Source organism: Trachypithecus francoisi, unplaced genomic scaffold, assembly GCF_009764315.1.
Source record: "Trachypithecus francoisi isolate TF-2019V2 unplaced genomic scaffold, Tfra_2.0 Lachesis_group7, whole genome shotgun sequence".
Classification (NCBI taxonomy): domain Eukaryota; kingdom Metazoa; phylum Chordata; class Mammalia; order Primates; family Cercopithecidae; genus Trachypithecus; species Trachypithecus francoisi.
In genome coordinates this window covers 36,544,949-36,559,288 of record NW_022681472.1, presented here as the reverse complement: position 1 = coordinate 36,559,288, position 14,340 = coordinate 36,544,949, and the positions used below count along the sequence as shown (strand labels likewise).

The window sequence follows — 14,340 nt, the reverse complement described above, 5'->3', positions numbered from 1 at the left end:
CTCTCTCTTCTTCTCACTGTCCCTCTGCTGTCTGTATTTTCTCTCAATTGATGGTATCTCATGTGTCGCCTCTCCACTTCATCCGCTTCATCCGCATGCCATGGCCCTCCTTGTCTCATGTCTGGATTACTGTGATAGATTTCTGACTGCTCTCTCTGCCTGTATCCTGGTCTTCCCTTCATCAGTCATCAATGTCCTGCTGGAATGCTTGCTAAAACCAAAATTGAATCATGAGTCTCTCCTCCCAGCCCTTTGGCATCTGCGTTAAGTCCTAATCAGGGTACAAAAAGCCCCTCACAATCTTTTTTTTTTTTTTTTTTTTTTTTTGAGACGGAGTCTCACTCTGTCGCCCAGGAGTGCAGTGGCCGGATCTCAGCTCACTGCAAGCTCTGCCTCCCGGGTTCACGCCATTCTCCTGCCTCAGCCTCCCAAGTAGCTGGGACTACAGGCGCCCGCCACGTCGCCCGGCTAGTTTTTTGTATTTTTTAGTAGAGACGGGGTTTCACAGTGTTAGCCAGGATGGTCTCGATCTCCTGACCTCGTGATCCGCCCGTCTCGGCCTCCCAAAGTGCTGGGGCCCCTCACAATCTTACCATTGCTGCCTTCTCCACTTTCTCAGGCACTGACCTCCATCATCCTCCTCTCACCCTCCAGCAACATCATTCTAAACATGCCATTCAGTTTCATCACTATGTGACTTTGTGCCCCAACTCCACTGCCTGAAATGACTTTCAAAGCCCAGAGTAGGTGTCACCTCTTCCACAAAGACTTCCCAGTGAGGGGCTGGGGACGATGGATAATCACTCCCTTCTCTTTCCTGCCTGTGAATCATTCGTATACTTAGACTCTTGGCTTATCCCTCTGTACTGTTAATATTTGTTGATATCTCTGTCTCTCTCTTGGACTCTGAACTCCTTGGGGGTAGAGTGCAGGCATTTATCTTTGGATTCCCTTACACTGTGCCTGTAATATGGCAAATGAATTGAGTTAAATTTAACTAAAGACAAGAAATATTCTGCATAGTGCCCAAGGCTGTGGAGGCCTGTTGGTTAACTTACCTGCCTTCTGCACAGGATATGAGCAATTTAAGGTATGGAACTGTTTTTTTTTTTTTTTTCTCCAGCACCTATCACAGTGCCTTGTACATAAGAAGCACCCAAGTAACTACTTTGGCCAAATAAATGTGTCTTGTCTTAGGGTAATAGACTGCCCCCACCCTGTGGCTGTTTTAAAAGTCTGTGGTTTGGTCACTACATAAGAACATGTAAATGAATAATTTCATATCAGCGAAAAAACATGGCCAGGTGCAGTGGCTCACGCCTGTAATCTCAGCACTTCGGGAGGCTGAGGCAGGCGGATCACCTGAGGTTGGCAGTTTGAGGCCAGCCTGACCAACTTGGAGAAACTCCGTCTCTACTAAAAATACAAAATTAGCTGGCCGTGGTGGCGCATGCCTGTAATCCCAGCTACTCAGGATGCTGAGGCAGGAGAATAACTTGAACCCGGGAGGTGGAGTTTGCGGTGAGCTGAGATCACACCATTGCACTCCAGCCTGGGCAACAGGAGCGAAACTCCGTCTCAAAAAACAAACAAACAAACAAACAAATATATGGGGAGTCTAGCCAGCCCCCTTCTCTGGAACTCTAGCGGTGAGTGACCAAATCTACACGGATGCTGTTGCATCTTCTCCCCCACAAGTTGTGAGCCCCAGCTGATTCAGCAAGGAACAAACAAGGGTAGGATATGTGTGGGTGGGGCACCGAGGTCCTGAGGAGTTCTCCTCTGGGTCTCTGAACTGGAAGATCAGGTAAGCTCTAATCAAGGGTGGCAGAGAGAGCAAAGAGTAATGCAGGCATTCGAAAGAAAGAGAAAGAACATGGCGGGCAGGGAGAGAGAAAAAGGAGAGGGTAAAGGAGAAGGAGGAAGAGAGAGAAACAGAGAGACAGAGAAGAGATGGGGGACAGAGAAAGAGAGAAAAAATTAGAGAGGGAGAAAGAGAGCCTCTCTGGGGTCGATTCCAGGCTTTACTGAGATGTAGCTGTGCTTTCAGAGTTCAGGTTTCACGAGCTACCCTGTGTCCCGCTGAAGAATTCCCTCCTACTTTGGCTTCTATCTATAGAGCAGTCAGAGTGGTTTTTTAAAAAGTAAAATTTGGTAATGACCATACTGGTCACCTTTCAGTCGCTCCAACCTGCCATGTCTCCTGGCTACAGAACCTTGGCTTGTGATGTCTCCTTCACCTAGAAGAGCGGCACCCACCAGCACTCCAGCGCCAACAGCTCTCTTATAACACACAGTGGTAACTTCATAATTACTGATATGATCCATTCATTGTCTGTCTGCTCAAAAACGTCTTCTTTGTAGTTACCCAGCAATGTCGCTCAAATGCTTAGCACAGTGCCAAACACACAGCACACACATAACGGTTTGTTGAAGGAAGAAAGAAATACAATATTAAAGTTGCTGATTATGTTGTGGTTTGAGACTGCTTTGGCTCATCTTATTATTTTAGTTCTCCCATCAGTTATTTATTTGTTCTTCTGGGTTAATGAGCATCTCCTGCTCCAGGCATGTCATTATTCTCATCCGAGGCCGGGTCAAGCCCTCCTGGTGGTCTCTGTGGTGCTCAGAACACTGGGCACAAACAGGCTTCAGGATGTGAGGAGAAAGATGGGAAGGGGAGAGGCACCAAACCAAGCCCTTTGGAAAGAAAGAGAAGAGGAGGGGAGGGGAGTGAAGGGAAGGGAGGGGAAAGGAGGGGAGGGGAGGGAGGAGGGAGGGAGAGAGGGATTAGGGAGGGAGAAAACTATTAAACACTATAATAAATTTACAATTACATAATTAAATAAGCACATGCTTCCCCAAGGAAATTTAAATCCCCTTTCCATTGGCATGCCAAAAGAGAGGTGATTTCCTTCTCTTCCTGCCTCACACAGAAATATAGTGTGACTTATTTTATTCATGGTCTCCTTGGAATTCTAGCCCAACAAAGCTTCTAATCCCCTCTCCTAGTCCACCAGCGGGTCCCTGGAAGAGCAGAGCCTCCTGCTTCTGTGAAGCCCTCATATTGCTCCATCTGAAAGTGAGAAAGAATCAGGAAGAGGGGAAAACGAGGTGTACTTTCCATGCCTTCCTTTAATTTGGCTCTGTGAATTGGCTCAGCATACCTAGCTGAGTTCCCATTTCCCTGTCCCTCACAAAACGAGATCTGTGACTTTTGGGGAATTTTTGCCAAAGTAGTAAAAATTCTTACATTACTAAATCTCTTTTCATCTCAGTACAAAAAGATAATACGTCCAAAGAAAACACTAAAATACCCGAGTGCCTCCCACTGGGATCAAAGAATTTTCCATTTCCCCAGGAAGATCTTTAAATTTTCTCCCCTGTTAGTCTTCCAGCTCTTTACTCCCAGGAAGAACCCCTTTCTCTCCTTACCCTGAACCGAAAGCCTTCAGCTTTATTAGTTTACTACCTCTCTGCCTCAGAAAGTTTTCCTTTGATTAGCTTTACACAATTGTGACGATGATGATGATGAGGAGGAGGAGGAGGATGATGTAATCCACTCTACTGTCTAGGTCATCAGTGATCATTTAATTGGTTTGCAGTTTACTACTTGATATTTATTTATAATATTAATATTCCTAATTGTGTTCATGTGCTAGTTTCTTTATTCAGTGCCTAAAGTCCTTAAGGAAAAGAATATTTAATTCAATTTTATTCAAAAAGTATTTCTTCCACTGTATGAGTCCCTGGCTGAGTAAGTAAGGCACATGGGTAAGTGCCTACTGAGTACAGAAAATATAGTAACTGCTGAGGAAAACATTTTTAAAATAGATGTGACACCATCTCTGCCTTGGATATGTTTATAGCTCTTTAGGAAACAAATCAAAAACATATATATGTTTTATATAGATTCACATATATTCATAAATTCATATATATACATATGTTCATATATATGATTTTATATATTCATACATATTCATATATATACATATATTCATATAAATGTGTTTAAGTCCATTTTCTGTTGCTATAACAGAATACCACAGATTTGGTAATTTATAAAGAAAAGAGATTTATTTGGTTCATGATTCTGGAGGCTGGGAAGTCCAAGGGCATGGTGCTGGCATCTGCTTGGCCACCTGGTGAGGGCCCTGTTGCTGTGTCATAACATGGCAGAAGGGCATCACATGGCAAGGAAGAAAGAGGGCAAAAGTGTGCAAGACAGAGAGAAAACAGGGAACAAACTTATTCTTTTATCTTCACCCCTTTATCACTCCCCAAGGTAACCAACCCACTTCTGCAATAATGGCATTAATCCCATTCATGAGAACAGAACCCTGATGGCCTAATCATCTTTAAAGACCCCATCTCTCAGTACTGTTACAATGGCAACTAAGTTTCCAACACGTGAACATGTGTCCTTTTGTAGGACACCTGGCAATATGTTTTTTAATATACTCATATACAACCACAGAAATAGTTGAGATTATTATAGTTGATTTGCAAACATATACATTAATGTATAAGATACAAAAATATCTGTACATATAACTATAACGTAAAGTGTAAGGACTGTAGAGGGAGTTGGGAAACCTTCCCAGAGGCCATACTTGAGGTAGACATAGGCAGATAAAGAATTTCCCACCAAGAGGAGGAGACATTTCTTACTAAATGAGAGAAGAACTATACAAAAGATACCAGGTGACATAAAATACTTGAGATTCTGGAAAAGGGGAGGAGTTAGGCATTATTGATGTGGGGATGCACATCAGGGAAGGAAAGTTATGAGATGGGTCTAGACAGATAGACAGGATGTATTTGTTTGTGTTTTATCCTACAGGCAATGAGAGCCTTGGAAGGTTTCCCAGCAGAGGTAAGAAGAGACAGAGAATATGCATTTCAGCGAGATCTTCCCAGGTAGCAGTTGGAGGGTGATTGGAAGTAGTGTTTTGTGAAACTGTAGAGCAGTCAGGTGATTGCCAGAGTCTAGGTGGCCAACAATAACCTGAATGAAGGTGGTGGCAATGGGAGAAGTGGGAAGAGAAGGAAGGTACATCTCAGAGGAGGCGTGAGGACTGGTGGGATGCGGCAGAGAATTGCAAGGAGGAGTTGAGAGTGGGCCTTCTTGAAGCAGTGCACAGCCTGCTTGGTGACAGAATTCCTTAATCTAGTAGCACCTTGGGTAGCTGAGTTTCTGTACCTAGTAATACAAGGGTGGCATCCCAGTTTTGTGAAACCTGAAGCAATCAATCTGAAAGCCTTCTTAGAAAAAAAATACAAAATGGGCACAAAAGTGAATACATATTTAGAGTAAGAGAAGAAATCATAACAAATTACAAACAATGAAAAGCTGAAAAATAATATTGGAAATGTCATAATTTTATTATAACTTTATTAACTAATGGCCTGACATATCTCTAAAATACATTTTCCCTGCATCTTTTCTCTGTATACTTTTGTAAATTGAGATAAAATCAATAATACAAAGGCTACCATTTCAAAATGTACAGTTCCATGGTTCCATGGTTTTTATGTCATGCAATCACTACTTAATTGCAAAACATTTCCATCATCCTAAAAGAAATTCTGTCCCTATCAGCTGTCAGTTCCACTTCTCCCCTCCCCCATTCCCTGTAACTACTAATCTATTTTCTATTTCTATGGATTTGCCTGTTCTGGATATTTCACATAAATGGTATCATGTAATATGTGTCTCTTTGTGTCTGGCTGTTTTTACTCAGCATAATGTTTTCAAGGTTCATTTATGTTGTCATTTGTAACAGTACTTGATCCTTTATGTAAAACATTTGAGGTGAAATTCACATAATATAAAAGTATTCATTTAAAGTGAACAGTTCATTTAGTAAGTTCTCAATGTTGTGCAGCCACCACCTCTATCAAGTTCCAGAACATCCTTATCTCCCCAAAAGGAAACCCAATACCTATTAAGCAGCTATTCTCAATGTCTTCCTTCCCAGCACCTGGTAACCACCAATCTACTCTCTGTTTCTATGGATTTACCTAGTCTAGATCTTTCACACCAATTGAATCATACAAGATGTTACCTTCTGTGTTACGCTTCACTTTGTGTAATGTTTTTGAGGTTCATACACATCATAGCATGTATTGGTACCCTGTTTTTTATGGCTAAATAATACTCCATTGTATGAATATAGCACACTTTGTTTATCCATTCATCTATTGATGGACATTTGGGGTTTTTCTGCCCTTTGACTATTATGAACAGTGCTACTATGAACATGTGTCTACACTTAGATTTTTGGAGTACCTGATTTCAATCATTTGGTGTATATATCTAGGAGAGGAATTGCTGGATCATATGATAATTTAATGCTTAACTTTTTGAGGAATTGCCAAACTGTTTTCAAAAGCAGCTGCACCATTTTATATTTTTATGTGAATGTACAAGATTTCCAATGTCCCCAAATCCTACCAACACTTGTTTTCCTTTTTTTTTTTTTTTTCATTATTAGGTGTGAAGTGGCATCTCACGTCATTTTGATTTATATTTTCCTATAAGGAAGGGCATCTTTATATGTACTGGTTGGCCACTTGTGTGTGTGTGTGTGTGTGTGTGTGTGTGTGTGTATATATAGTAGCACTGTGTATATGTGTGTGTATATATATATATACACATATATACAAGTATATACATGTGTATATGTATATTTGAAGAAATACCCTTTCAATCCTTTGCCCATCTCTAAATTGAAGTACTTGCCTTTTTGTTATTGAATTGTAAAAGATCTTTATATATATTGGATATTACACCCTTATCAGATACATAATTTGCAAATATTTTCTCCCATTATTTAGGTTATCTCTTTAATTTCTTGATAGTGTCCTTTGACACTATCAAGTCTTCTGTTTCCTTACTGATCTGTTTGCTCTATCCATTATTGAAAATTGGATATTGAAATCTCCTAGTTATCATTAATTGGCTATTACTTCCTTCAGTTATGTTAGTTTTTGTTTGGTGTTTTGGGGCTCTATTTTTAGATGTATGAGGGTTTATAATTGTTATATCTTCTTGAGGGACTGAGCCTTTTATTATTATATGGTGTCTTCTTTGTCTCTAGTAGTATTTTTGCACTAAAATCTATTTTGTCTGATACTAATATAGCTACTCCAGCTGTCTTTTGGTTATGTTTTGTATGAAATATCTTTTTCAGTCTTTTGCTTTCAACCAATTTGTATCTCTAAATCAAAAAGGAGTCTCTCATAGACAACATAGAGTTGGATCATGTTTTTTCATATATCTTACCAATCTCTGCCGTTTAATTAGAGGGTTTAATCCATTTAAATTTAACATAATTACTGATAAGGAAGGACTTCTGCTTTTTGCTATTTGTTTCTTATATGTCTTATATCCTTTTTATTCCTTAATTCCTCCATTACTGCCCTCTTTTATGTTAAGTAGATATTTTCTACTGTGCCGTTTAAATTCCTTTGTCATTTCTTCGACTATATTTTTGAGTTATTTTCCTAGTGGCTGCCTGGCAATTATAATTAATCTCTTAATTTATAACAATTTAGCTTAGATTAATACCAACTTAATTTCAGTATATCAAATCTTTGCTTCTCCATAGCTCCATTCTCCCCACCCACTCCCATGCTATGCTGTTATTGTTACAAATTGTATTTGTATACATTGTGTATCCATCACCATAGATTTATAAATACTGCTTTATGCAGTTAAATCAGAATGGGGAGAAAAAAGTGTTAGAAAAAATTAAACGTATTTTATATTTCCTTGTATAGTTATCTTTACCAGAGATCTTTATTTCTTCATATGGCTTTTAGTTACCATCTAGTGTTCTTTTATTTCAGCCAGAAATACTTTCTTTAGCACTTGTTGGAGGGTAGGTCTATTAGCAACACACTCTCAGTTTTTTTAATCTGGGAATGTCTTCATTTATTTTTATTTTTGAAGGATACTTTTGCCAGATATAGAATTCTTCGCTGACTCTTTTTTACTTTGAGTCCTTTGAATACATCATTCCAGTGTCTTCTAGCCTCTGGGATTTTTAATGAGATATCAGTAATTAATCTTATTGAGGATTCCTTCTTGAATCATACAGAGTCGAGTTGTTTTCCACTTCCTATTTTCAAGATTCTTTGTCTTTGTCTTTAGTTATGGTATATCTCTCTATGGATTTTCTTAGTTTATTCCACTTATAGTTCATTGAGCTCTTGGATGTATAGATAACATTTTCCAGCAAATTTTAGTTTCCTGTCATTATTTTTAAAAACACACACTCTCTCTCTCTCTCCTCTCTTCTCCTTCCAGGACTAGCATTATGTGTATGATGACATCTCACAGGTCTCTAAGGTTTCTATTAATTTTTTGCTTTATTCATTTTTCTTTTGTTCCTCAGACTGGATAATCTCAATTGATCTATCTTCAAGTTGCTGATTCTTCTACCTGTTTAAATCTACGATTGGAATCGTGTTTAAATCTAGATGGAATAATCCCCTAGTGATTTTTTAATTTCAGTTACTATACTTTTGAGTGCCAGAATTTCTGTTTGGTTATCTTAAAAATAAAATTTCTATATTTTTATTCATTTATTCATTCATTCATATATTAATTAGACAGAGTCTCACTCTGTCACCCAGGCTGGGGTGGAGTGGCATGACTTCAGCTTACTGCAGCCTCAATCTCCCAGGCTCAAGCAATCCTCCCACCTCAGTTTCCCAAGTAGCTGGGACTACAGGCTCACACCACCACACCCAGCTATTTTTTCTATTTTTAGTTTCATGATGTTGCCCAGGCTGATATCAAACTCCTCAGATCAAGCAATCTGCCCACCTCAGCCTCCTGAAGTGCTGGGATTATAGGCATGTGCCACCACACCTGGCTTTTTAATTGGTATTTTTACTTGGTAAGACATTATTCTGATACTTTTAGTTCTTCAGATATTGTTTCCTTTCACTTTTTAAACATATTTCAGGTAACTAATTTAAAGTGTATTCTAGTAAATTCAATGGCTAGGCCTCCTCAGAGATAGTTTCTACTAACTTTTTTTCCTGTGTTTGAGCCATACATTTTTTGTTTCTTTGTATAGCTCATAATTTTTTGCTGCAACCTGGATGTTTTGAGTGTTATGTGGCAACTCTGGAAAATAAATTCTCTCCTCTCCCCAGGGTTGTTGCTGCTGTTCATTTTATTTTCAGTTGTTCATTGAATGATTTTTATAAACTAATTCTGTAAAGTCTGTATTCTTTGTCATGTTTGACCATAGACGTCTCTGTTCTGTTAGAACAATAATTGGACAGAGATTTCCTCCAGTGCCTGAGACCAAAAATATTACAGTGTTTGCCAAGAGACTCTGTGTGTTGGGGCCTGCCTTTAACGCTTAGCCAGGCAGTTTACAATTCTGCCTTAGCCTTCACTTCCTCCTTGTGCAAAGCTTCAAGGTCATCCAGAAGTCAGAGCTTAGGGTCTTGATAGGTCTTTCCTGGGCAGGCATGGCTTCTAGATTCCCAGGAATATGCATGTATTTTGCAAAGCCTTCATGAATATAACATTTCCCAGCCTTTTCTTCCTAACTTTTTGGTTTGTAGCAACTATTTATCACCTCAGGCAGCAGACACTAAAACATTTGCCTGTAGATGCTTTTGACAAATGCTTCCCCTACCCCCACATAGCTTTTGGACTGGGTGAGTTCCAGGTCAAGTGAAATAAAGACAAGCCTTTTGAGCAGACTTCCACGGAGCCACCACATGTGTTTTTAAAGGGAAAATAATTACATTTCTTTTTAAATGAGTTTTATTCTAATTGTCGCTCCAATACCAGGAATGCCAGCTATTCCTTTCACAGGTACCTCTGAGTTGGGTGTGAGATATGGTCCGAGGTTAAGTTAAAATGCCACAAAGCTTACTGAGATTCAGTGCTTTCCTTGAATAAACACTCCCTGGTGGCTGCAAGCCTCTAGTTAATTTCCAGCGTTGAAAAAAGTTGCTTCTGATCATTTTTGCCAGTTTTTTTTTATTTGCTTTTATGGAAGGGTAAAATGTTAGAGTGCCTTACTCCACCATTTTCACTGAAATCACTGAAATCACTCCTCTCTGTATTCTTTCTTATTGCCTCTTGCTATGACAATTTAGTAATATAATTTTTCATTGAAAAAGTAGAAAGATAATCCAATTTTTTCTTTATCATGGTTGACCACATTTGTTTGTTTGTTTGTTCATTTGTTTGTTGTTTTTTTTTTGTTTGAGGAGTCTAGCTCTGTCACCCAAGCTGGAGTGCAGTGGCACGATCTCGGCTCACTGTCAGCTCTGCCTCTTGGGTTCATGCCATTCTCCTGCCTCAGCCTCCTGAGTAGCTGGGACTACAGGCACCCGCCACCACGCCCAGCTAATTTTTGTATTTTTAGTAGAGACGGGGTTTCATTGTGTTAGCCAGGATGGTCTCGATCTCCAGACCTCATGATACACCTGCCTTGGCCTCCCAAAGTGCTGGGATTACAGGTGTGAGCCACTGTGCCAGGCCGACCACATTTTTTTGAAAAAATTATGAATAACTTAGAAAAATTCCTTATAGATGGTGAGCAGTGTCACTTTTACAATCTCCTCAAGTTTCCTGCTCAGACAAGGCTTCTTGGTCGAGCAAGACTTCAGAGAACTCCAGCTCTTTGATCATAGTTGGCATGGCACTGGCAACGAATACCCTGGCAGCTAGTAAGCCTTGGCCAGTCTTTTGCACCTCTTCCTCTTCCCCATATTCTGCCCTTGCTGGGCTGGTCCTGGGGTTGGGGAGCAAGACGCCTAGAAACATGGTCCTAATGGACCCTGTACAGAGTGCAGAGCAGCCTCAGTTTCAGATATTCTTCCAGGGATCAAAGATAGGATCCAAGTGCTCCCTGGCAGCTGCCAAAGGCAAGTTATCATAGCAGGGCAGACGAATATGAAGGTATTGCTGGGAGTCTGCCAACCCCACTTACAACCCTGGGACCACTGGCAGGGCATAGACAAAATATGAATATAACATAATATAGACAAATAATATAATATAGACAAAATGAATATAAAACCAACCTAAATGCCCATCAGTTGATGACTGGATAAACAAAATGAGCTCTGCCAGTACCATGTATTTTTATTTGGCAATAAAAAGAAATAAAGCTCTGATACATGCTGCAACATGGGTGAACCTTGAAAACATCATGTCATGTGAAAGAAACCAGTCACAGAAAACCATGTATTATATGACTCCACTTATATGAAATGACCATGAAGGGGCGAGGTGGCTAACGCTTGTAATCCCAGCACTTTGGGAGGCCAAAGTGGGCAGACTGCTTGAGCCCAGGAGTTTCAGACTAGTGTAGACAACGTGGGGAAGCTCTACTAAAATTACAAAAAATTAGCTGGGCATGGTCGCACACGCCTGTAGTCCCAGTTACTTGGGAGGCTGAGGTTGGGGGATCACTTGAGCCCAGGAAGCCAAGGCTGCCGTGAGCCATGATCATGCCACTCTACTCCAGCCTGGGTAACCGAGCTGTCACCCAGGCTGTTTCACAAAAAGAAAGAAAGAAAAAGAAAAACATGTCCAGAATGGGCAAATCTATAGAGATAGAAAGTAAATTAGAGGTTATCTGGTTTTCAGGGGTTAAGGGCAGGAATGAGAAGGGATTGCTAATGGGTCCACAGTTTTTTTGTGGGGGTTACAGTAATGAAAATCTACTAACAAGTCTGTGAATATACTGTAAAAAGAACACAGAATTACAGAGCTTAAAAGGGGACATCCTATGTTATTTGTATTACATCTCAATAAAGCTGTTAAAAAGTAGGAATATAGAGGGGCCCCCTCCTTGGGCAGTACTCCTGGCTTCATCACATGTGAGAGCTGCTGCTGCTGCTTCTCTCTGCAGGGCAGCACTCAGCCTAAGACGGGACCCCTACAAGGAAGGAGCCCTGAAGCTTAAGTGACATTAGCTCCTTAGACACCTGCCTTTGGATTTGTGTCAAGCATTCTTCTTTTCTTTTTTTTTTTTTGTTTTAGTTGTTTACTTCAGGGTGCCAAAACTTTTTTTAAAGTCATGTTGATATGGTTTGGCTGTGTCCCCACCCAAATCTCATCTTGAATTGTAGCTCCCAGAATTCCCATGTGTCATGGGAGGGACCCAGTGGGAGGTAATTGAATCATGGGGGCGGGTCTTTCCCATGCTGTTCTCATGATAGTGAATAAGTCTCATGAGATCTTATAGCTTTATAAAGGGGAGGTCCCCTGCACATTCTCTCCTATCTGCTGCAATGTAAGGCATGCCTTTTGCCTTCCATCATGATTGTGAGGCTTCCCCAGCCATGTGGAACTGTGAATCCATTAACCCTCTTTTTCTTTGTAAATTCACCAGTCTCAGGAATGTCTTTATCAGCAGCGTGAAGACAGGCTAATACACATGTTGAAAGATACATACTCAGTGAACATTCCCATGTTTACTAGCTCACAAGTTACCATTAAGGGAGGTGGGTGGAAGGTGACCAGGGTGATAAAAGGGAGGAGTGACATTTCAGAAATGTACTGATACAGGAGCAAAAATATATTGACACATGAGTTCCTCAATTTAAAACAATTGAAATCAACAAAACCAATCTTTTCTTTTTTTCCCCTTTCACTATTAACCCTAAGACGGACAGTGACATTGGGGCCAGCCTCCAGAAAATCAATCAGCCTTCAAAGCAATAGATGTGACAGATACCTTAGCAATCACATCTAAGGGATGCCTCAGCTCGTAGAACTCCACCCTAATCACACTTTGTAGTTTAGAACATGCTCATTTGAACATGCACAGAGATAGAAAGTAAATTAGAGGTTGTTTTGGGTTTCAGAGGGTAGAGGCAGGAACAAGAAGAGACTGCTAATACGTCCACAGATTTTTTGTGGGGGGTGACAGAAAATAAAAATCTTTTCCTGATTTTTCCATTGTCATTTCCAGAACTGTGCCATAACATTCTTCACACAACGCTGCTTTAGTTGACTTTTGGTTGAGTCATGGGAACTTATGGGACTAGAATACTCTGACAATTTTGGTGAATTCATATCTTGAAATGGGGATAATAGCCTCTTTCGAGTTCTGTCATCACTATTACTATTATTATTATTATTTTGAGACAGAGTCTCACTGTGTCGCCCAGGCTGGAGTGCAGTGGCTCAATCTTGGTTCACTGCAACCTCCACCTCCCTAGTTCAAGTAATTCTCCTGTCTCAGCCTCCCAAGTAGCTGGGATTACAGGCGCCTGCCACTGTGCCCAGCTAATTTTTGTATTTTTAGTAAAGACAGGGTTTCACCATCTTGGCCAGGCTGGTCTTGAACTCCTGACCTCGGGATCCACCCGCCTCGGCCTCCCAAAGTGCTGGGATATCACAGGCGTGAACCACTGCGCCTGGCCTACCATTATTTATTAAGAGATTATTGTCTGCATGATCCCAGGGTTTGGCAAGCCATGAAGGCCTGTTCTTGTCAAGGGGCTTACCCACCTCAAAAAATACTGTGCTTTGGCAAAACGTACAGGCTGATTGATCCTCAAATCTGCTTTGGCTTCACTCTGGGCATACAGTTGGACTATATTTCCCAGTCTGCCTTACAGTCTGGGGTGGTCATTTAAGCAAGGCCGGTAGAACATAGGCAGAAATGGTGTGCATCTTCCCCAAGTCTGCTCCTCATGGGAGCCACTCTGCCTCCCCTTCCAGCTGACTGGAATGGAAATGACTTCTAGGACAACCTGAAGGAAAAAGGGCTGGGTCTCATACCACCATCAGAATTCCCACATGGCACTGTTAAAAGAACAGAACTTTTATTGCATTAGACACTAATGTTTGGAGGTTTCTCTGGACCGGGGGATACCCTAACTCATATAAATGTCTTTTAAATGAACCTAACCACACCAAAATTTTTTGCTATGTAAAAAACTACTCCAAAACTCAGTGACTTCAAACAACACACCTTTCTAAGCTCACATTTTCTGTGGGTCTACAATTCAGGCATGGCTTACCTGGGTGTCTCTGGTTCACAAAGCTGCAATCAAGGTGTCAGCCAGGGCTGCAGTCATCTCTAGGCCAGGACTAGTGGAGAATTCAGTTCTCAGCTCCTTCCCATGGTTTTTGGCAGTGTTTAGTTCTTTGATGGTTGTTGGTCTGAGGGCTTCAGATCCTTGCTGGCTGTTGGCTGAAGACATCAGTTCCCTGCCAGCGGGGCTGCTCCATAGGGCAGCTGATGACATGGCAGCTGGCTTCCCTCAGAGCAAACAAGGGAGAGAGCCAAAGAAGATGCTCCAGATGGAGCTGGAGTCTCTTTGTAACCTAATCTT

At 40.9% G+C, this 14,340-nt stretch overlaps 1 long non-coding RNA gene across 1 annotated transcript in view; it reads right to left on the bottom strand.

Moving 5' to 3' along the window:
* LOC117078824 overlaps nt 1-716 on the bottom strand; it is a 28,864-nt gene extending 28,148 nt beyond the window's left edge. The window contains exon 1 of the long non-coding RNA XR_004435173.1: nt 628-716. This is a non-coding gene — a long non-coding RNA (uncharacterized LOC117078824). The remainder of the gene's footprint in view (nt 1-627) is intronic.
* Nucleotides 717-14,340: the final 13,624 nt, after the last annotated feature.